The 21,703-nt window shown below is 43.8% G+C and overlaps 29 non-coding genes across 29 annotated transcripts; all 29 read left to right on the forward strand.

Moving 5' to 3' along the window:
• Positions 1 to 341: 341 nt before the first annotated feature.
• Positions 342 to 423, forward strand: trnas-gcu (transfer RNA serine (anticodon GCU)). Its single transcript has one exon. It is a non-coding gene; the product is annotated as a tRNA-Ser (tRNA).
• A 536-nt stretch (positions 424 to 959) lies between these two features.
• trnas-gcu (transfer RNA serine (anticodon GCU)) lies at positions 960 to 1,041 on the forward strand. The gene has a single exon. It is a non-coding gene; the product is annotated as a tRNA-Ser (tRNA).
• An 808-nt stretch (positions 1,042 to 1,849) lies between these two features.
• On the forward strand, positions 1,850 to 1,931 carry trnas-gcu (transfer RNA serine (anticodon GCU)). The gene has a single exon. It is a non-coding gene; the product is annotated as a tRNA-Ser (tRNA).
• A 536-nt stretch (positions 1,932 to 2,467) lies between these two features.
• Positions 2,468 to 2,549, forward strand: trnas-gcu (transfer RNA serine (anticodon GCU)). The gene has a single exon. It is a non-coding gene; the product is annotated as a tRNA-Ser (tRNA).
• An 808-nt stretch (positions 2,550 to 3,357) lies between these two features.
• Positions 3,358 to 3,439, forward strand: trnas-gcu (transfer RNA serine (anticodon GCU)). The gene has a single exon. It is a non-coding gene; the product is annotated as a tRNA-Ser (tRNA).
• Positions 3,440 to 4,247: 808 nt separating this feature from the next.
• trnas-gcu (transfer RNA serine (anticodon GCU)) lies at positions 4,248 to 4,329 on the forward strand. The gene has a single exon. It is a non-coding gene; the product is annotated as a tRNA-Ser (tRNA).
• Positions 4,330 to 4,864: 535 nt separating this feature from the next.
• On the forward strand, positions 4,865 to 4,946 carry trnas-gcu (transfer RNA serine (anticodon GCU)). Its single transcript has one exon. It is a non-coding gene; the product is annotated as a tRNA-Ser (tRNA).
• Positions 4,947 to 5,754: 808 nt separating this feature from the next.
• Positions 5,755 to 5,836, forward strand: trnas-gcu (transfer RNA serine (anticodon GCU)). The gene has a single exon. It is a non-coding gene; the product is annotated as a tRNA-Ser (tRNA).
• A 535-nt stretch (positions 5,837 to 6,371) lies between these two features.
• On the forward strand, positions 6,372 to 6,453 carry trnas-gcu (transfer RNA serine (anticodon GCU)). The gene has a single exon. It is a non-coding gene; the product is annotated as a tRNA-Ser (tRNA).
• Positions 6,454 to 6,988: 535 nt separating this feature from the next.
• Positions 6,989 to 7,070, forward strand: trnas-gcu (transfer RNA serine (anticodon GCU)). The gene has a single exon. It is a non-coding gene; the product is annotated as a tRNA-Ser (tRNA).
• Positions 7,071 to 7,878: 808 nt separating this feature from the next.
• trnas-gcu (transfer RNA serine (anticodon GCU)) lies at positions 7,879 to 7,960 on the forward strand. The gene has a single exon. It is a non-coding gene; the product is annotated as a tRNA-Ser (tRNA).
• Positions 7,961 to 8,495: 535 nt separating this feature from the next.
• trnas-gcu (transfer RNA serine (anticodon GCU)) lies at positions 8,496 to 8,577 on the forward strand. Its single transcript has one exon. It is a non-coding gene; the product is annotated as a tRNA-Ser (tRNA).
• Positions 8,578 to 9,112: 535 nt separating this feature from the next.
• trnas-gcu (transfer RNA serine (anticodon GCU)) lies at positions 9,113 to 9,194 on the forward strand. Its single transcript has one exon. It is a non-coding gene; the product is annotated as a tRNA-Ser (tRNA).
• Positions 9,195 to 9,729: 535 nt separating this feature from the next.
• trnas-gcu (transfer RNA serine (anticodon GCU)) lies at positions 9,730 to 9,811 on the forward strand. The gene has a single exon. It is a non-coding gene; the product is annotated as a tRNA-Ser (tRNA).
• Positions 9,812 to 10,346: 535 nt separating this feature from the next.
• On the forward strand, positions 10,347 to 10,428 carry trnas-gcu (transfer RNA serine (anticodon GCU)). Its single transcript has one exon. It is a non-coding gene; the product is annotated as a tRNA-Ser (tRNA).
• An 808-nt stretch (positions 10,429 to 11,236) lies between these two features.
• Positions 11,237 to 11,318, forward strand: trnas-gcu (transfer RNA serine (anticodon GCU)). The gene has a single exon. It is a non-coding gene; the product is annotated as a tRNA-Ser (tRNA).
• A 535-nt stretch (positions 11,319 to 11,853) lies between these two features.
• On the forward strand, positions 11,854 to 11,935 carry trnas-gcu (transfer RNA serine (anticodon GCU)). Its single transcript has one exon. It is a non-coding gene; the product is annotated as a tRNA-Ser (tRNA).
• Positions 11,936 to 12,470: 535 nt separating this feature from the next.
• On the forward strand, positions 12,471 to 12,552 carry trnas-gcu (transfer RNA serine (anticodon GCU)). The gene has a single exon. It is a non-coding gene; the product is annotated as a tRNA-Ser (tRNA).
• A 535-nt stretch (positions 12,553 to 13,087) lies between these two features.
• trnas-gcu (transfer RNA serine (anticodon GCU)) lies at positions 13,088 to 13,169 on the forward strand. The gene has a single exon. It is a non-coding gene; the product is annotated as a tRNA-Ser (tRNA).
• A 535-nt stretch (positions 13,170 to 13,704) lies between these two features.
• Positions 13,705 to 13,786, forward strand: trnas-gcu (transfer RNA serine (anticodon GCU)). Its single transcript has one exon. It is a non-coding gene; the product is annotated as a tRNA-Ser (tRNA).
• Positions 13,787 to 14,321: 535 nt separating this feature from the next.
• Positions 14,322 to 14,403, forward strand: trnas-gcu (transfer RNA serine (anticodon GCU)). Its single transcript has one exon. It is a non-coding gene; the product is annotated as a tRNA-Ser (tRNA).
• A 535-nt stretch (positions 14,404 to 14,938) lies between these two features.
• On the forward strand, positions 14,939 to 15,020 carry trnas-gcu (transfer RNA serine (anticodon GCU)). The gene has a single exon. It is a non-coding gene; the product is annotated as a tRNA-Ser (tRNA).
• An 808-nt stretch (positions 15,021 to 15,828) lies between these two features.
• On the forward strand, positions 15,829 to 15,910 carry trnas-gcu (transfer RNA serine (anticodon GCU)). The gene has a single exon. It is a non-coding gene; the product is annotated as a tRNA-Ser (tRNA).
• Positions 15,911 to 16,990: 1,080 nt separating this feature from the next.
• On the forward strand, positions 16,991 to 17,072 carry trnas-gcu (transfer RNA serine (anticodon GCU)). The gene has a single exon. It is a non-coding gene; the product is annotated as a tRNA-Ser (tRNA).
• A 535-nt stretch (positions 17,073 to 17,607) lies between these two features.
• trnas-gcu (transfer RNA serine (anticodon GCU)) lies at positions 17,608 to 17,689 on the forward strand. Its single transcript has one exon. It is a non-coding gene; the product is annotated as a tRNA-Ser (tRNA).
• Positions 17,690 to 18,497: 808 nt separating this feature from the next.
• trnas-gcu (transfer RNA serine (anticodon GCU)) lies at positions 18,498 to 18,579 on the forward strand. The gene has a single exon. It is a non-coding gene; the product is annotated as a tRNA-Ser (tRNA).
• Positions 18,580 to 19,114: 535 nt separating this feature from the next.
• On the forward strand, positions 19,115 to 19,196 carry trnas-gcu (transfer RNA serine (anticodon GCU)). Its single transcript has one exon. It is a non-coding gene; the product is annotated as a tRNA-Ser (tRNA).
• Positions 19,197 to 20,004: 808 nt separating this feature from the next.
• On the forward strand, positions 20,005 to 20,086 carry trnas-gcu (transfer RNA serine (anticodon GCU)). The gene has a single exon. It is a non-coding gene; the product is annotated as a tRNA-Ser (tRNA).
• A 1,081-nt stretch (positions 20,087 to 21,167) lies between these two features.
• trnas-gcu (transfer RNA serine (anticodon GCU)) lies at positions 21,168 to 21,249 on the forward strand. Its single transcript has one exon. It is a non-coding gene; the product is annotated as a tRNA-Ser (tRNA).
• Positions 21,250 to 21,703: the final 454 nt, after the last annotated feature.

Consider the following 21,703-nt stretch of genomic DNA (forward strand, 5'->3'; position numbering starts at 1 on the left):
AAACATTGTTTGGTCAATAAGACGGTCGAAATCAACTAAATGTTCGTAAAAACCTAGTCTAAAGTAAGACTTGGCAGCCGAGTGTTTTGGCCTTTGCTGATTATTGCCACTATCTCCTTGTCTAAAAATTAGAAATAATGGAGAATGCGGGCATCGATCCCGCTACTTCTCGCATGCTAAGCGAGCGCTCTACCATTTGAGCTAATCCCCCTCTACACAGAGCGCTTGGGTCGAATTGCCATAAGCCTGACACATGCATTTAAACGCTTTTAAAACCTCCTAGGACAATGAAAACATGCTACGATAATTACCATAAAATGCCGCAAGCTCAGACCAAACAAGACGAGGTGGCCGAGTGGTTAAGGCGATGGACTGCTAATCCATTGTGCTCTGCACGCATGGGTTCGAATCCCATTCTCGTCGCATTCCACTTTTATTTGACCAAATACATTTACAAGTCACCACCACGAAATTCACATCTGTTGCCCTAGTTCCAATTTGGTTGGAGCAAAGGGCTCAGATTGTCCACACCTCATCTAAAGCCAACCCTGTAATGTAACAGAGGATTCTTCTCAACCCATCAACATACGTTTTTACAACACCTTTAAGTTGATTGAGAAAGATTGTTTAGTCAATAAGACGGTCGAAATCAACTAAATGTTCGTAAAAACCTAGTCTAAAGTAAGACTTGGCAGCCGAGTGTTTTGGCCTTTGCTGATTATTGCCACTATCTCCTTGTCTAAAAATTAGAAATAATGGAGAATGCGGGCATCGATCCCGCTACTTCTCGCATGCTAAGCGAGCGCTCTACCATTTGAGCTAATCCCCCTCTACACAGAGCGCTTGGGTCGAATTGCCATAAGCCTGACACATGCATTTAAACGCTTTTAAAACCTCCTAGGACAATGAAAACATGCTACGATAATTACCATAAAATGCCGCAAGCTCAGACCAAACAAGACGAGGTGGCCGAGGGGTTAAGGCGATGGACTGCTAATCCATTGTGCTCTGCACGCATGGGTTCGAATCCCATTCTCGTCGCATTCCTCTTCTTTTTGACCAAATACATTTACAAGTCACCACCACGAAATTCACATCTGTTGCCCTAGTTCCAATTTGGTTGGAGCAAAGGGCTCAGATTGTCAAGACCTCATCTAAAGCCAACCCTGTAATGTAACAGAGTATTTTTCTCAACCCATCAACATACGTTTTTACAACACCTTTAAGGTGATTGAGAAACATTGTTTGGTCAATAAGACGGTCGAAATCAACTAAATGTTTTTAAAAACCTAGTCTAAAGTAAGACTTGGCGGCCGAGTGTTTTGGCCTTTGCTGATTATTGTCACTATCTCCTTGTCTGAAAATTAGGAATAATGGAGGATGCGGGCATCGATCCCGCTACTTCTCGCATGCTAAGCGAGCGCTCTACCATTTGAGCTAATCCCCCTCTACACAGAGCGCTTGGGTCGAATTGCCATAAGGCTGACACTGCATTTTAACACTTTTAAAACCTCCCAGGACAATAAAAACATGCTACGATAATTATCAAATTATGCCGCAAGCTCCTATTAAACAAGACTTGGCGGCCGAGTGTTTTGGCCTTTGCTGATTATTGTCACTATCTCCTTGTCTAAAAATTAGGAATAATGGAGAATGCGGGCATCGATCCCGCTACTTCTCGCATGCTAAGCGAGCGCTCTACCATTTGAGCTAATCCCCCTCTACACAGAGCGCTTGGGTCGAATTGCCATAAGGCTGACACTGCATTTAAACACTTTTAAACCCTCCCAGGACAATGAACACATGCTACGATTAATATCAAATTATGCCGCAAGCTCAGACCAAACAAGACGAGGTGGCCGAGTGGTTAAGGCGATGGACTGCTAATCCATTGTGCTCTGCACGCATGGGTTCGAATCCCATTCTCGTCGCATTCCACTTTTATTTGACCAAATACATTTACAAGTCACCACCACGAAATTCACATCTGTTGCCCTAGTTCCAATTTGGTTGGAGCAAAGGGCTCAGATTGTCCACACCTCATCTAAAGCCAACCCTGTAATGTAACAGAGGATTCTTCTCAACCCATCAACATACGTTTTTACAACACCTTTAAGTTGATTGAGAAAGATTGTTTAGTCAATAAGACGGTCGAAATCAACTAAATGTTCGTAAAAACCTAGTCTAAAGTAAGACTTGGCAGCCGAGTGTTTTGGCCTTTGCTGATTATTGCCACTATCTCCTTGTCTAAAAATTAGAAATAATGGAGAATGCGGGCATCGATCCCGCTACTTCTCGCATGCTAAGCGAGCGCTCTACCATTTGAGCTAATCCCCCTCTACACAGAGCGCTTGGGTCGAATTGCCATAAGCCTGACACATGCATTTAAACGCTTTTAAAACCTCCTAGGACAATGAAAACATGCTACGATAATTACCATAAAATGCCGCAAGCTCAGACCAAACAAGACGAGGTGGCCGAGTGGTTAAGGCGATGGACTGCTAATCCATTGTGCTCTGCACGCATGGGTTCGAATCCCATTCTCGTCGCATTCCACTTTTATTTGACCAAATACATTTACAAGTCACCACCACGAAATTCACATCTGTTGCCCTAGTTCCAATTTGGTTGGAGCAAAGGGCTCAGATTGTCAAGACCTCATCTAAAGCCAACCCTGTAATGTAACAGAGTATTCTTCTCAACCCATCAACATACATTTTTACAACACCTTTAAGGTGATTGAGAAAAATTGTTTGGTCAATAAGACGGTCGAAATCAACTAAATGTTCGTAAAAACCTAGTCTAAAGTAAGACTTGGCGGCCGAGTGTTTTGGCCTTTGCTGGTTATTGTCACTATCTCCTTGTCTGAAAATTAGGAATAATGGAGGATGCGGGCATCGATCCCGCTACTTCTCGCATGCTAAGCGAGCGCTCTACCATTTGAGCTAATCCCCCTCTACACAGAGCGCTTGGGTCGAATTGCCATAAGGCTGACACTGCATTTAAACGCTTTTAAAACCTCCCAGGACAATGAACACCTGCTACGATAATTACCATAAAATGCCGCAAGCTCAGACCAAACAAGACTTGGCGGCCGAGTGTTTTGGCCTTTGCTGATTATTGTCACTATCTCCTTGTCTGAAAATTAGGAATAATGGAGGATGCGGGCATCGATCCCGCTACTTCTCGCATGCTAAGCGAGCGCTCTACCATTTGAGCTAACCCCCCTCTACGCAGAGCGCGTGGGTCGAATTGCCATAAGGCTGACACTGCATTTAAACACTTTTAAACCCTCCCAGGACAATGAACACATGCTACGATTATTATCAAATTATGCCGCAAGCTCAGACCAAACAAGACGAGGTGGCCGAGTGGTTAAGGCGATGGACTGCTAATCCATTGTGCTCTGCACGCATGGGTTCGAATCCCATTCTCGTCGCATTCCACTTTTATTTGACCAAATACATTTACAAGTCACCACCACGAAATTCACATCTGTTGCCCTAGTTCCAATTTGGTTGGAGCAAAGGGCTCAGATTGTCAAGACCTCATCTAAAGCCAACCCTGTAATGTAACAGAGTATTCTTCTCAACCCATCAACATACATTTTTACAACACCTTTAAGGTGATTGAGAAAAATTGTTTGGTCAATAAGACGGTCGAAATCAACTAAATGTTCGTAAAAACCTAGTCTAAAGTAAGACTTGGCGGCCGAGTGTTTTGGCCTTTGCTGGTTATTGTCACTATCTCCTTGTCTGAAAATTAGGAATAATGGAGGATGCGGGCATCGATCCCGCTACTTCTCGCATGCTAAGCGAGCGCTCTACCATTTGAGCTAATCCCCCTCTACACAGAGCGCTTGGGTCGAATTGCCATAAGGCTGACACTGCATTTAAACGCTTTTAAAACCTCCCAGGACAATGAACACCTGCTACGATAATTACCATAAAATGCCGCAAGCTCAGACCAAACAAGACTTGGCGGCCGAGTGTTTTGGCCTTTGCTGATTATTGTCACTATCTCCTTGTCTGAAAATTAGGAATAATGGAGGATGCGGGCATCGATCCTGCTACTTCTCGCATGCTAAGCGAGCGCTCTACCATTTGAGCTAACCCCCCTCTACGCAGAGCGCGTGGGTCGAATTGCCATAAGGCTGACACTGCATTTAAACACTTTTAAACCCTCCCAGGACAATGAACACATGCTACGATTATTATCAAATTATGCCGCAAGCTCAGACCAAACAAGACGAGGTGGCCGAGTGGTTAAGGCGATGGACTGCTAATCCATTGTGCTCTGCACGCATGGGTTCGAATCCCATTCTCGTCGCATTCCACTTTAATTTGACCAAATACATTTACAATTCACCACCACGAAATTCACATCTGTTGCCCTAGTTCCAATTTGGTTGGAGCAAAGGGCTCAGATTGTCCACACCTCTTCTAAAGCCAACCCTGTAATGTAACAGAGTATTCTTCTCAACCCATCAACATACATTTTTACAACACCTTTAAGGTGATTGAGAAAAATGGTTTGGTCAATAAGACGGTCGAAATCAACTAAATGTTCGTAAAAACCTAGTCTAAAGTAAGACTTGGCGGCCGAGTGTTTTGGCCTTTGCTGATTATTGTCACTATCTCCTTGTCTGAAAATTAGGAATAATGGAGGATGCGGGCATCGATCCCGCTACTTCTCGCATGCTAAGCGAGCGCTCTACCATTTGAGCTAACCCCCCTCTACGCAGAGCGCGTGGGTCGAATTGCCATAAGGCTGACACTGCATTTAAACACTTTTAAACCCTCCCAGGACAATGAAAACATGCTACGATAATTACCATAAAATGCCGCAAGCTCAGACCAAACAAGACGAGGTGGCCGAGTGGTTAAGGCGATGGACTGCTAATCCATTGTGCTCTGCACGCATGGGTTCGAATCCCATTCTCGTCGCATTCAACTTTTATTTGACCAAATACATTTACAAGTCACCACCACCAAATTCACATCTGTTGCCCTAGTTCCAATTTGGTTGAAGCAAAGGGCTCAGATTGTCCACACCTCATCTAAAGCCAACCCTGTAATGTAACAGAGTATTCTTCTCAACCCATCAACATACGTTTTTACAACACCTTTAAGGTGATTGAGAAAAATTGTTTGGTCAATAAGACGGTCGAAATCAACTAAATGTTCGTAAAAACCTAGTCTAAAGTAAGACTTGGCGGCCGAGTGTTTTGGCCTTTGCTGGTTATTGTCACTATCTCCTTGTCTGAAAATTAGGAATAATGGAGGATGCGGGCATCGATCCCGCTACTTCTCGCATGCTAAGCGAGCGCTCTACCATTTGAGCTAATCCCCCTCTACACAGAGCGCTTGGGTCGAATTGCCATAAGGCTGACACTGCATTTAAACGCTTTTAAAACCTCCCAGGACAATGAACACCTGCTACGATAATTACCATAAAATGCCGCAAGCTCAGACCAAACAAGACTTGGCGGCCGAGTGTTTTGGCCTTTGCTGATTATTGTCACTATCTCCTTGTCTGAAAATTAGGAATAATGGAGGATGCGGGCATCGATCCCGCTACTTCTCGCATGCTAAGCGAGCGCTCTACCATTTGAGCTAATCCCCCTCTACACAGAGCGCTTGGGTCGAATTGCCATAAGGCTGACACTGCATTTTAACACTTTTAAAACCTCCCAGGACAATGAAAACATGCTACGATAATTACCATAAAATGCCGCAAGCTCAGACCAAACAAGACGAGGTGGCCGAGTGGTTAAGGCGATGGACTGCTAATCCATTGTGCTCTGCACGCATGGGTTCGAATCCCATTCTCGTCGCATTCCTCTTCTTTTTGACCAAATACATTTATAAGTCACCACCACGAAATTCACATCTGTTGCCCTAGTTCCAATTTGGTTGGAGCAAAGGGCTCAGATTGTCAAGACCTCATCTAAAGCCAACCCTGTAATGTAACAGAGTATTCTTCTCAACCCATCAACATACGTTTTTACAACACCTTTAAGGTGATTGAGAAACATTGTTTGGTCAATAAGACGGTCGAAATCAACTAACTGTTTGAAAAAACCTAGTCTAAAGTAAGACTTGGCGGCCGAGTGTTTTGGCCTTTGCTGATTATTGTCACTATCTCCTTGTCTAAAAATTAGGAATAATGGAGGATGCTGGCATTGATCCCGCTACTTCTCGCATGCTAAGCGAGCGCTCTACCATTTGAGCTAATCCCCCTCTACACAGAGCGCTTGGGTCGAATTGCCATAAGGCTGACACTGCATTTAAACACTTTTAAACCCTCCCAGGACAATGAACACATGCTACGATTAATATCAAATTATGCCGCAAGCTCAGACCAAACAAGACGAGGTGGCCGAGTGGTTAAGGCGATGGACTGCTAATCCATTGTGCTCTGCACGCATGGGTTCGAATCCCATTCTCGTCGCATTCCACTTTTATTTGACCAAATACATTTACAAGTCACCACCACGAAATTCACATCTGTTGCCCTAGTTCCAATTTGGTTGGAGCAAAGGGCTCAGATTGTCAAGACCTCATCTAAAGCCAACCCTGTAATGTAACAGAGTATTCTTCTCAACCCATCAACATACATTTTTACAACACCTTTAAGGTGATTGAGAAAAATTGTTTGGTCAATAAGACGGTCGAAATCAACTAAATGTTTGTAAAAACCTAGTCTAAAGTAAGACTTGGCGGCCGAGTGTTTTGGCCTTTGCTGATTATTGTCACTATCTCCTTGTCTGAAAATTAGGAATAATGGAGGATGCGGGCATCTATCCCGCTACTTCTCGCATGCTAAGCGAGCGCTCTACCATTTGAGCTAATCCCCCTCTACACAGAGCGCTTGGGTCGAATTGCCATAAGGCTGACACTGCATTTTAACACTTTTAAAACCTCCCAGGACAATGAAAACATGCTACGATAATTACCATAAAATGCCGCAAGCTCAGACCAAACAAGACGAGGTGGCCGAGTGGTTAAGGCGATGGACTGCTAATCCATTGTGCTCTGCACGCATGGGTTCGAATCCCATTCTCGTCGCATTCCTCTTCTTTTTGACCAAATACATTTACAAGTCACCACCACGAAATTCACATCTGTTGCCCTAGTTCCAATTTGGTTGGAGCAAAGGGCTCAGATTGTCAAGACCTCATCTAAAGCCAACCCTGTAATGTAACAGAGTATTCTTCTCAACTCATCAACATACATTTTTACAACACCTTTAAGGTGATTGAGAAAAATTGTTTGGTCAATAAGACGGTCGAAATCAACTAAATGTTCGTAAAAACCTAGTCTAAAGTAAGACTTGGCGGCCGAGTGTTTTGGCCTTTGCTGGTTATTGTCACTATCTCCTTGTCTGAAAATTAGGAATAATGGAGGATGCGGGCATCGATCCCGCTACTTCTCGCATGCTAAGCGAGCGCTCTACCATTTGAGCTAATCCCCCTCTACACAGAGCGCTTGGGTCGAATTGCCATAAGGCTGACACTGCATTTAAACGCTTTTAAAACCTCCCAGGACAATGAACACCTGCTACGATAATTACCATAAAATGCCGCAAGCTCAGACCAAACAAGACTTGGCGGCCGAGTGTTTTGGCCTTTGCTGATTATTGTCACTATCTCCTTGTCTGAAAATTAGGAATAATGGAGGATGCGGGCATCGATCCCGCTACTTCTCGCATGCTAAGCGAGCGCTCTACCATTTGAGCTAATCCCCCTCTACACAGAGCGCTTGGGTCGAATTGCCATAAGGCTGACACTGCATTTTAACACTTTTAAAACCTCCCAGGACAATGAAAACATGCTACGATAATTACCATAAAATGCCGCAAGCTCAGACCAAACAAGACGAGGTGGCCGAGTGGTTAAGGCGATGGACTGCTAATCCATTGTGCTCTGCACGCATGGGTTCGAATCCCATTCTCGTCGCATTCCTCTTCTTTTTGACCAAATACATTTATAAGTCACCACCACGAAATTCACATCTGTTGCCCTAGTTCCAATTTGGTTGGAGCAAAGGGCTCAGATTGTCAAGACCTCATCTAAAGCCAACCCTGTAATGTAACAGAGTATTCTTCTCAACCCATCAACATACGTTTTTACAACACCTTTAAGGTGATTGAGAAACATTGTTTGGTCAATAAGACGGTCGAAATCAACTAACTGTTTGAAAAAACCTAGTCTAAAGTAAGACTTGGCGGCCGAGTGTTTTGGCCTTTGCTGATTATTGTCACTATCTCCTTGTCTAAAAATTAGGAATAATGGAGGATGCTGGCATTGATCCCGCTACTTCTCGCATGCTAAGCGAGCGCTCTACCATTTGAGCTAATCCCCCTCTACACAGAGCGCTTGGGTCGAATTGCCATAAGGCTGACACTGCATTTAAACACTTTTAAACCCTCCCAGGACAATGAACACATGCTACGATTAATATCAAATTATGCCGCAAGCTCAGACCAAACAAGACGAGGTGGCCGAGTGGTTAAGGCGATGGACTGCTAATCCATTGTGCTCTGCACGCATGGGTTCGAATCCCATTCTCGTCGCATTCCACTTTTATTTGACCAAATACATTTACAAGTCACCACCACGAAATTCACATCTGTTGCCCTAGTTCCAATTTGGTTGGAGCAAAGGGCTCAGATTGTCAAGACCTCATCTAAAGCCAACCCTGTAATGTAACAGAGTATTCTTCTCAACCCATCAACATACATTTTTACAACACCTTTAAGGTGATTGAGAAAAATTGTTTGGTCAATAAGACGGTCGAAATCAACTAAATGTTTGTAAAAACCTAGTCTAAAGTAAGACTTGGCGGCCGAGTGTTTTGGCCTTTGCTGATTATTGTCACTATCTCCTTGTCTGAAAATTAGGAATAATGGAGGATGCGGGCATCTATCCCGCTACTTCTCGCATGCTAAGCGAGCGCTCTACCATTTGAGCTAATCCCCCTCTACACAGAGCGCTTGGGTCGAATTGCCATAAGGCTGACACTGCATTTTAACACTTTTAAAACCTCCCAGGACAATGAAAACATGCTACGATAATTACCATAAAATGCCGCAAGCTCAGACCAAACAAGACGAGGTGGCCGAGTGGTTAAGGCGATGGACTGCTAATCCATTGTGCTCTGCACGCATGGGTTCGAATCCCATTCTCGTCGCATTCCTCTTCTTTTTGACCAAATACATTTACAAGTCACCACCACGAAATTCACATCTGTTGCCCTAGTTCCAATTTGGTTGGAGCAAAGGGCTCAGATTGTCAAGACCTCATCTAAAGCCAACCCTGTAATGTAACAGAGTATTCTTCTCAACTCATCAACATACATTTTTACAACACCTTTAAGGTGATTGAGAAAAATTGTTTGGTCAATAAGACGGTCGAAATCAACTAAATGTTCGTAAAAACCTAGTCTAAAGTAAGACTTGGCGGCCGAGTGTTTTGGCCTTTGCTGATTATTGTCACTATCTCCTTGTCTGAAAATTAGGAATAATGGAGGATGCGGGCATCGATCCCGCTACTTCTCGCATGCTAAGCGAGCGCTCTACCATTTGAGCTAACCCCCCTCTACGCAGAGCGCGTGGGTCGAATTGCCATAAGGCTGACACTGCATTTAAACACTTTTAAACCCTCCCAGGACAATGAACACATGCTACGATTATTATCAAATTATGCCGCAAGCTCGGACCAAACAAGACGAGGTGGCCGAGTGGTTAAGGCGATGGACTGCTAATCCATTGTGCTCTGCACGCATGGGTTCGAATCCCATTCTCGTCGCATTCCTCTTCTTTTTGACCAAATACATTTACAAGTCACCACCACGAAATTCACATCTGTTGCCCTAGTTCCAATTTGGTTGGAGCAAAGGGCTCAGATTGTCCACACCTCATCTAAAGCCAACCCTGTAATGTAACAGAGTATTCTTCTCAACCCATCAACATACATTTTTACAACACCTTTAAGGTGATTGAGAAAAATTGTTTGGTCAATAAGACGGTCGAAATCAACTAAATGTTCGTAAAAACCTAGTCTAAAGTAAGACTTGGCAGCCGAGTGTTTTGGCCTTTGCTGATTATTGTCACTATCTCCTTGTCTAAAAATTAGGAATAATGGAGAATGCGGGCATCGATCCCGCTACTTCTCGCATGCTAAGGGAGCGCTCTACCATTTGAGCTAATCCCCCTCTACACAGAGCGCTTGGGTCGAATTGCCATAAGGCTGACACTGCATTTAAACACTTTTAAACCCTCCCAGGACAATGAACACATGCTACGATGATTATCAAATTATGCCGCAAGCTCAGAGCAAACAAGACGAGGTGGCCGAGTGGTTAAGGCGATGGACTGCTAATCCATTGTGCTCTGCACGCATGGGTCCGAATCCCATTCTCGTCGCATTCCTCTTCTTTTTGACCAAATACATTTACAAGTCACCACCACGAAATTCACATCTGTTGCCCTAGTTCCAATTTGGTTGGAGCAAAGGGCTCAGATTGTCAAGACCTCATCTAAAGCCAACCCTGTAATGTAACAGAGTATTCTTCTCAACCCATCAACATACGTTTTTACAACACCTTTAAGGTGATTGAGAAACATGGTTTGGTCAATAAGACGGTCGAAATCAACTAAATGTTTGTAAAAACCTAGTCTAAAGTAAGACTTGGCGGCCGAGTGTTTTGGCCTTTGCTGATTATTGTCACTATCTCCTTGTCTGAAAATTAGGAATAATGGAGGATGCGGGCATCGATCCCGCTACTTCTCGCATGCTAAGCGAGCGCTCTACCATTTGAGCTAATCCCCCTCTACACAGAGCGCTGGGGTCGAATTGCCATAAGGCTGACACTGCATTTAAACGCTTTTAAAACCTCCTAGGACAATGAAAACATGCTACGATAATTATCAAATTATGCCGCAAGCTCCTATTAAACAAGACTTGGCGGCCGAGTGTTTTGGCCTTTGCTGATTATTGTCACTATCTCCTTGTCTAAAAATTAGGAATAATGGAGAATGCGGGCATCGATCCCACTACTTCTCGCATGCTAAGCGAGCGCTCTACCATTTGAGCTAATCCCCCTCTACACAGAGCGCTTGGGTCGAATTGCCATAAGGCTGACACTGCATTTAAACACTTTTAAACCCTCCCAGGACAATGAACACATGCTACGATAATTATCAAATTATGCCTCAAGCTCAGACCAAACAAGACGAGGTGGCCGAGTTGTTAAGGCGATGGACTGCTAATCCATTGTGCTCTGCACGCATGGGTTCGAATCCCATTCTTGTCGCATTCCTCTTCTTTTTGACCAAATACATTTACAAGTCACCACCACGAAATTCACATCTGTTGCCCTAGTTCCAATTTGGTTGGAGCAAAGGGCTCAGATTGTCAAGACCTCATCTAAAGCCAACCCTGTAATGTAACAGAGTATTCTTCTCAACATAACAACATACGTTTTTACAACACCTTTAAGGTGATTGAGAAACATTGTTTGGTCAATAAGACGGTCGAAATCAACTAAATGTTTGTAAAAACCTAGTCTAAAGTAAGACTTGGCGGCCGAGTGTTTTGGCCTTTGCTGATTATTGTCACTATCTCCTTGTCTGAAAATTAGGAATAATGGAGGATGCGGGCATCGATCCCGCTACTTCTCGCATGCTAAGCGAGCGCTCTACCATTTGAGCTAATCCCCCTCTACACAGAGCGCTTGGGTCGAATTGCCATAAGGCTGACACTGCATTTAAACACTTTTAAACCCTCCCAGGACAATGAACACATGCTACGATTAATATCAAATTATGCCGCAAGCTCAGACCAAACAAGACGAGGTGGCCGAGTGGTTAAGGCGATGGACTGCTAATCCATTGTGCTCTGCACGCATGGGTTCGAATCCCATTCTCGTCGCATTCCACTTTTATTTGACCAAATACATTTACAAGTCACCACCACGAAATTCACATCTGTTGCCCTAGTTCCAATTTGGTTGGAGCAAAGGGCTCAGATTGTCAAGACCTCATCTAAAGCCAACCCTGTAATGTAACAGAGTATTCTTCTCAACCCATCAACATACATTTTTACAACACCTTTAAGGTGATTGAGAAAAATTGTTTGGTCAATAAGACGGTCGAAATCAACTAAATGTTTGTAAAAACCTAGTCTAAAGTAAGACTTGGCGGCCGAGTGTTTTGGCCTTTGCTGATTATTGTCACTATCTCCTTGTCTAAAAATTAGGAATAATGGAGGATGCTGGCATTGATCCCGCTACTTCTCGCATGCTAAGCGAGCGCTCTACCATTTGAGCTAATCCCCCTCTACACAGAGCGCTTGGGTCGAATTGCCATAAGGCTGACACTGCATTTAAACACTTTTAAACCCTCCCAGGACAATGAACACATGCTACGATTAATATCAAATTATGCCGCAAGCTCAGACCAAACAAGACGAGGTGGCCGAGTGGTTAAGGCGATGGACTGCTAATCCATTGTGCTCTGCACGCATGGGTTCGAATCCCATTCTCGTCGCATTCCTCTTCTTTTTGACCAAATACATTTATAAGTCACCACCACGAAATTCACATCTGTTGCCCTAGTTCCAATTTGGTTGGAGCAAAGGGCTCAGATTGTCAAGACCTCATCTAAAGCCAACCCTGTAATGTAACAGAGTATTCTTCTCAACCCATCAACATACGTTTTTACAACACCTTTAAGGTGATTGAGAAACATTGTTTGGTCAATAAGACGGTCGAAATCAACTAACTGTTTGAAAAAACCTAGTCTAAAGTAAGACTTGGCGGCCGAGTGTTTTGGCCTTTGCTGATTATTGTCACTATCTCCTTGTCTAAAAATTAGGAATAATGGAGGATGCTGGCATTGATCCCGCTACTTCTCGCATGCTAAGCGAGCGCTCTACCATTTGAGCTAATCCCCCTCTACACAGAGCGCTTGGGTCGAATTGCCATAAGGCTGACACTGCATTTAAACACTTTTAAACCCTCCCAGGACAATGAACACATGCTACGATTAATATCAAATTATGCCGCAAGCTCAGACCAAACAAGACGAGGTGGCCGAGTGGTTAAGGCGATGGACTGCTAATCCATTGTGCTCTGCACGCATGGGTTCGAATCCCATTCTCGTCGCATTCCACTTTTATTTGACCAAATACATTTACAAGTCACCACCACGAAATTCACATCTGTTGCCCTAGTTCCAATTTGGTTGGAGCAAAGGGCTCAGATTGTCAAGACCTCATCTAAAGCCAACCCTGTAATGTAACAGAGTATTCTTCTCAACCCATCAACATACATTTTTACAACACCTTTAAGGTGATTGAGAAAAATTGTTTGGTCAATAAGACGGTCGAAATCAACTAAATGTTTGTAAAAACCTAGTCTAAAGTAAGACTTGGCGGCCGAGTGTTTTGGCCTTTGCTGATTATTGTCACTATCTCCTTGTCTGAAAATTAGGAATAATGGAGGATGCGGGCATCTATCCCGCTACTTCTCGCATGCTAAGCGAGCGCTCTACCATTTGAGCTAATCCCCCTCTACACAGAGCGCTTGGGTCGAATTGCCATAAGGCTGACACTGCATTTTAACACTTTTAAAACCTCCCAGGACAATGAAAACATGCTACGATAATTACCATAAAATGCCGCAAGCTCAGACCAAACAAGACGAGGTGGCCGAGTGGTTAAGGCGATGGACTGCTAATCCATTGTGCTCTGCACGCATGGGTTCGAATCCCATTCTCGTCGCATTCCTCTTCTTTTTGACCAAATACATTTACAAGTCACCACCACGAAATTCACATCTGTTGCCCTAGTTCCAATTTGGTTGGAGCAAAGGGCTCAGATTGTCAAGACCTCATCTAAAGCCAACCCTGTAATGTAACAGAGTATTCTTCTCAACTCATCAACATACATTTTTACAACACCTTTAAGGTGATTGAGAAAAATTGTTTGGTCAATAAGACGGTCGAAATCAACTAAATGTTCGTAAAAACCTAGTCTAAAGTAAGACTTGGCGGCCGAGTGTTTTGGCCTTTGCTGATTATTGTCACTATCTCCTTGTCTGAAAATTAGGAATAATGGAGGATGCGGGCATCGATCCCGCTACTTCTCGCATGCTAAGCGAGCGCTCTACCATTTGAGCTAACCCCCCTCTACGCAGAGCGCGTGGGTCGAATTGCCATAAGGCTGACACTGCATTTAAACACTTTTAAACCCTCCCAGGACAATGAACACATGCTACGATTATTATCAAATTATGCCGCAAGCTCGGACCAAACAAGACGAGGTGGCCGAGTGGTTAAGGCGATGGACTGCTAATCCATTGTGCTCTGCACGTATGGGTTCGAATCCCATTCTCGTCGCATTCCTCTTCTTTTTGACCAAATACATTTACAAGTCACCACCACGAAATTCACATCTGTTGCCCTAGTTCCAATTTGGTTGGAGCAAAGGGCTCAGATTGTCCACACCTCATCTAAAGCCAACCCTGTAATGTAACAGAGTATTCTTCTCAACCCATCAACATACATTTTTACAACACCTTTAAGGTGATTGAGAAAAATTGTTTGGTCAATAAGACGGTCGAAATCAACTAAATGTTCGTAAAAACCTAGTCTAAAGTAAGACTTGGCAGCCGAGTGTTTTGGCCTTTGCTGATTATTGTCACTATCTCCTTGTCTAAAAATTAGGAATAATGGAGAATGCGGGCATCGATCCCGCTACTTCTCGCATGCTAAGGGAGCGCTCTACCATTTGAGCTAATCCCCCTCTACACAGAGCGCTTGGGTCGAATTGCCATAAGGCTGACACTGCATTTAAACACTTTTAAACCCTCCCAGGACAATGAACACATGCTACGATGATTATCAAATTATGCCGCAAGCTCAGAGCAAACAAGACGAGGTGGCCGAGTGGTTAAGGCGATGGACTGCTAATCCATTGTGCTCTGCACGCATGGGTCCGAATCCCATTCTCGTCGCATTCCTCTTCTTTTTGACCAAATACATTTACAAGTCACCACCACGAAATTCACATCTGTTGCCCTAGTTCCAATTTGGTTGGAGCAAAGGGCTCAGATTGTCAAGACCTCATCTAAAGCCAACCCTGTAATGTAACAGAGTATTCTTCTCAACCCATCAACATACGTTTTTACAACACCTTTAAGGTGATTGAGAAACATGGTTTGGTCAATAAGACGGTCGAAATCAACTAAATGTTTGTAAAAACCTAGTCTAAAGTAAGACTTGGCGGCCGAGTGTTTTGGCCTTTGCTGATTATTGTCACTATCTCCTTGTCTGAAAATTAGGAATAATGGAGGATGCGGGCATCGATCCCGCTACTTCTCGCATGCTAAGCGAGCGCTCTACCATTTGAGCTAATCCCCCTCTACACAGAGCGCTGGGGTCGAATTGCCATAAGGCTGACACTGCATTTAAACGCTTTTAAAACCTCCTAGGACAATGAAAACATGCTACGATAATTATCAAATTATGCCGCAAGCTCCTATTAAACAAGACTTGGCGGCCGAGTGTTTTGGCCTTTGCTGATTATTGTCACTATCTCCTTGTCTAAAAATTAGGAATAATGGAGAATGCGGGCATCGATCCCGCTACTTCTCGCATGCTAAGCGAGCGCTCTACCATTTGAGCTAATCCCCCTCTACACAGAGCGCTTGGGTCGAATTGCCATAAGGCTGACACTGCATTTAAACACTTTTAAACCCTCCCAGGACAATGAACACATGCTACGATAATTATCAAATTATGCCTCAAGCTCAGACCAAACAAGACGAGGTGGCCGAGTTGTTAAGGCGATGGACTGCTAATCCATTGTGCTCTGCACGCATGGGTTCGAATCCCATTCTTGTCGCATTCCTCTTCTTTTTGACCAAATACATTTACAAGTCACCACCACGAAATTCACATCTGTTGCCCTAGTTCCAATTTGGTTGGAGCAAAGGGCTCAGATTGTCAAGACCTCATCTAAAGCCAACCCTGTAATGTAACAGAGTATTCTTCTCAACATAACAACATACGTTTTTACAACACCTTTAAGGTGATTGAGAAACATTGTTTGGTCAATAAGACGGTCGAAATCAACTAAATGTTTGTAAAAACCTAGTCTAAAGTAAGACTTGGCGGCCGAGTGTTTTGGCCTTTGCTGATTATTGTCACTATCTCCTTGTCTGAAAATTAGGAATAATGGAGGATGCGGGCATCGATCCCGCTACTTCTCGCATGCTAAGCGAGCGCTCTACCATTTGAGCTAATCCCCCTCTACACAGAGCGCTTGGTCGAATTGCCATAAGGCTGACACTGCATTTTAACACTTTTAAAACCTCCCAGGACAATAAAAACATGCTACGATAATTATCAAATTATGCCGCAAGCTCCTATTAAACAAGACTTGGCGGCCGAGTGTTTTGGCCTTTGCTGATTTTTGTCACTATCTCCTTGTCTAAAAATTAGGAATAATGGAGAATGCGGGCATCGATCCCGCTACTTCTCGCATGCTAAGCGAGCGCTCTACCATTTGAGCTAATCCCCCTCTACACAGAGCGCTTGGGTCGAATTGCCATAAGGCTGACACTGCATTTTAACACTTTTAAAACCTCCCAGGACAATAAAAACATGCTACGATAATTATCAAATTATGCCGCAAGCTCCTATTAAACAAGACTTGGCGGCCGAGTGTTTTGGCCTTTGCTGATTATTGTCACTATCTCCTTGTCTAAAAATTAGGAATAATGGAGAATGCGGGCATCGATCCCGCTACTTCTCACATGCTAAGCGAGCGCTCTACCATTTGAGCTAATCCCCCTCTACACAGAGCGCTTGGGTCGAATTGCCATGAGGCTGACACTGCATTTAAACACTTTTAAACCCTCCCAGGACAATGAACACATGCTACGATAATTATCAAATTATGCCTCAAGCTCAGACCAAACAAGACGAGGTGGCCGAGTTGTTAAGGCGATGGACTGCTAATCCATTGTGCTCTGCACGCATGGGTTCGAATCCCATTCTTGTCGCATTCCTCTTCTTTTTGACCAAATACATTTACAAGTCACCACCACGAAATTCACATCTGTTGCCCTAGTTCCAATTTGGTTGGAGCAAAGGGCTCAGATTGTCAAGACCTCATCTAAAGCCAACCCTGTAATGTAACAGAGTATTCTTCTCAACCCATCAACATACGTTTTTACAACACCTTTAAGGTGATTGAGAAAAATTGTTTGGTCAATAAGACGGTCGAAATCAACTAAATGTTTGTAAAAACCTAGTCTAAAGTAAGACTTGGCGGCCGAGTGTTTTGGCCTTTGCTGATTATTGTCACTATCTCCTTGTCTGAAAATTAGGAATAATGGAGGATGCGGGCCTCGATCCCGCTACTTCTCGCATGCTAAGCGAGCGCTCTACCATTTGAGCTAATCCCCCTCTACACAGAGCGCTGGGGTCGAATTGCCATAAGGCTGACACTGCATTTAAACGCTTTTAAAACCTCCTAGGACAATGAAAACATGCTACGATAATTACCATAAAATGCCGCAAAATTAGACCAAACAAGACGAGGTGGCCGAGTGGTTAAGGCGATGGACTGCTAATCCATTGTGCTCTGCACGCATGGGTTCGAATCCCATTCTCGTCGCATTCCACTTTTATTTGACCAAATACATTTACAAGTCACCACCACGAAATTCACATCTGTTGCCCTAGTTCCAATTTGGTTGGAGCAAAGGGCTCAGATTGTCAAGACCTCATCTAAAGCCAACCCTGTAATGTAACAGAGTATTCTTCTCAACATAACAACATACGTTTTTACAACACCTTTAAGGTGATTGAGAAACATTGTTTGGTCAATAAGACGGTCGAAATCAACTAAATGTTTGTAAAAACCTAGTCTAAAGTAAGACTTGGCGGCCGAGTGTTTTGGCCTTTGCTGATTATTGTCACTATCTCCTTGTCTGAAAATTAGGAATAATGGAGGATGCGGGCATCGATCCCGCTACTTCTCGCATGCTAAGCGAGCGCTCTACCATTTGAGCTAATCCCCCTCTACACAGAGCGCTTGGGTCGAATTGCCATAAGGCTGACACTGCATTTTAACACTTTTAAAACCTCCCAGGACAATAAAAACATGCTACGATAATTATCAAATTATGCCGCAAGCTCCTATTAAACAAGACTTGGCGGCCGAGTGTTTTGGCCTTTGCTGATTATTGTCACTATCTCCTTGTCTAAAAATTAGGAATAATGGAGAATGCGGGCATCGATCCCGCTACTTCTCGCATGCTAAGCGAGCGCTCTACCATTTGAGCTAATCCCCCTCTACACAGAGCGCTTGGGTCGAATTGCCATAAGGCTGACACTGCATTTAAACACTTTTAAACCCTCCCAGGACAATGAACACATGCTACGATGATTATCAAATTATGCCGCAAGCTCAGAGCAAACAAGACGAGGTGGCCGAGTGGTTAAGGCGATGGACTGCTAATCCATTGTGCTCTGCACGCATGGGTCCGAATCCCATTCTCGTCGCATTCCTCTTCTTTTTGACCAAATACATTTACAAGTCACCACCACGAAATTCACATCTGTTGCCCTAGTTCCAATTTGGTTGGAGCAAAGGGCTCAGATTGTCAAGACCTCATCTAAAGCCAACCCTGTAATGTAACAGAGTATTCTTCTCAACCCATCAACATACGTTTTTACAACACCTTTAAGGTGATTGAGAAAAATTGTTTGGTCAATAAGACGGTCGAAATCAACTAAATGTTTGTAAAAACCTAGTCTAAAGTAAGACTTGGCGGCCGAGTGTTTTGGCCTTTGCTGATTATTGTCACTATCTCCTTGTCTGAAAATTAGGAATAATGGAGGATGCGGGCCTCGATCCCGCTACTTCTCGCATGCTAAGCGAGCGCTCTACCATTTGAGCTAATCCCCCTCTACACAGAGCGCTGGGGTCGAATTGCCATAAGGCTGACACTGCATTTAAACGCTTTTAAAACCTCCTAGGACAATGAAAACATGCTACGATAATTAACATAAAATGCCGCAAAATTAGACCAAACAAGACGAGGTGGCCGAGTGGTTAAGGCGATGGACTGCTAATCCATTGTGCTCTGCACGCATGGGTTCGAATCCCATTCTCGTCGCATTCCACTTTTATTTGACCAAATACATTTACAAGTCACCACCACGAAATTCACATCTGTTGCCCTAGTTCCAATTTGGTTGGAGCAAAGGGCTCAGATTGTCAAGACCTCATCTAAAGCCAACCCTGTAATGTAACAGAGTATTCTTCTCAACATAACAACATACGTTTTTACAACACCTTTAAGGTGATTGAGAAACATTGTTTGGTCAATAAGACGGTCGAAATCAACTAAATGTTTGTAAAAACCTAGTCTAAAGTAAGACTTGGCGGCCGAGTGTTTTGGCCTTTGCTGATTATTGTCACTATCTCCTTGTCTGAAAATTAGGAATAATGGAGGATGCGGGCATCGATCCCGCTACTTCTCGCATGCTAAGCGAGCGCTCTACCATTTGAGCTAATCCCCCTCTACACAGAGCGCTTGGGTCGAATTGCCATAAGGCTGACACTGCATTTTAACACTTTTAAAACCTCCCAGGACAATAAAAACATGCTACGATAATTATCAAATTATGCCGCAAGCTCCTATTAAACAAGACTTGGCGGCCGAGTGTTTTGGCCTTTGCTGATTATTGTCACTATCTCCTTGTCTAAAAATTAGGAATAATGGAGAATGCGGGCATCGATCCCGCTACTTCTCGCATGCTAAGCGAGCGCTCTACCATTTGAGCTAATCCCCCTCTACACAGAGCGCTTGGGTCGAATTGCCATAAGGCTGACACTGCATTTAAACACTTTTAAACCCTCCCAGGACAATGAACACATGCTACGATAATTATCAAATTATGCCTCAAGCTCAGACCAAACAAGACGAGGTGGCCGAGTTGTTAAGGCGATGGACTGCTAATCCATTGTGCTCTGCACGCATGGGTTCGAATCCCATTCTTGTCGCATTCCTCTTCTTTTTGACCAAATACATTTACAAGTCACCACCACGAAATTCACATCTGTTGCCCTAGTTCCAATTTGGTTGGAGCAAAGGGCTCAGATTGTCAAGACCTCATCTAAAGCCAACCCTGTAATGTAACAGAGTATTCTTCTCAACATAACAACATACGTTTTTACAACACCTTTAAGGTGATTGAGAAACATTGTTTGGTCAATAAGACGGTCGAAATCAACTAAATGTTTGTAAAAACCTAGTCTAAAGTAAGACTTGGCGGCCGAGTGTTTTGGCCTTTGCTGATTATTGTCACTATCTCCTTGTCTGAAAATTAGGAATAATGGAGGATGCGGGCATCGATCCCGCTACTTCTCGCATGCTAAGCGAGCGCTCTACCATTTGAGCTAATCCCCCTCTACACAGAGCGCTTGGGTCGAATTGCCATAAGGCTGACACTGCATTTTAACACTTTTAAAACCTCCCAGGACAATAAAAACATGCTACGATAATTATCAAATTATGCCGCAAGCTCCTATTAAACAAGACTTGGCGGCCGAGTGTTTTGGCCTTTGCTGATTTTTGTCACTATCTCCTTGTCTAAAAATTAGGAATAATGGAGAATGCGGGCATCGATCCCGCTACTTCTCGCATGCTAAGCGAGCGCTCTACCATTTGAGCTAATCCCCCTCTACACAGAGCGCTTGGGTCGAATTGCCATAAGGCTGACACTGCATTTTAACACTTTTAAAACCTCCCAGGACAATAAAAACATGCTACGATAATTATCAAATTATGCCGCAAGCTCCTATTAAACAAGACTTGGCGGCCGAGTGTTTTGGCCTTTGCTGATTATTGTCACTATCTCCTTGTCTAAAAATTAGGAATAATGGAGAATGCGGGCATCGATCCCGCTACTTCTCGCATGCTAAGCGAGCGCTCTACCATTTGAGCTAATCCCCCTCTACACAGAGCGCTTGGGTCGAATTGCCATGAGGCTGACACTGCATTTAAACACTTTTAAACCCTCCCAGGACAATGAACACATGCTACGATAATTATCAAATTATGCCTCAAGCTCAGACCAAACAAGACGAGGTGGCCGAGTTGTTAAGGCGATGGACTGCTAATCCATTGTGCTCTGCACGCATGGGTTCGAATCCCATTCTTGTCGCATTCCTCTTCTTTTTGACCAAATACATTTACAAGTCACCACCACGAAATTCACATCTGTTGCCCTAGTTCCAATTTGGTTGGAGCAAAGGGCTCAGATTGTCAAGACCTCATCTAAAGCCAACCCTGTAATGTAACAGAGTATTCTTCTCAACCCATCAACATACGTTTTTACAACACCTTTAAGGTGATTGAGAAAAATTGTTTGGTCAATAAGACGGTCGAAATCAACTAAATGTTTGTAAAAACCTAGTCTAAAGTAAGACTTGGCGGCCGAGTGTTTTGGCCTTTGCTGATTATTGTCACTATCTCCTTGTCTGAAAATTAGGAATAATGGAGGATGCGGGCCTCGATCCCGCTACTTCTCGCATGCTAAGCGAGCGCTCTACCATTTGAGCTAATCCCCCTCTACACAGAGCGCTGGGGTCGAATTGCCATAAGGCTGACACTGCATT

Source organism: Pungitius pungitius, chromosome 12, assembly GCF_949316345.1.
Source record: "Pungitius pungitius chromosome 12, fPunPun2.1, whole genome shotgun sequence".
In the NCBI taxonomy this organism is placed as follows: Eukaryota; Metazoa; Chordata; class Actinopteri; order Perciformes; family Gasterosteidae; genus Pungitius; species Pungitius pungitius.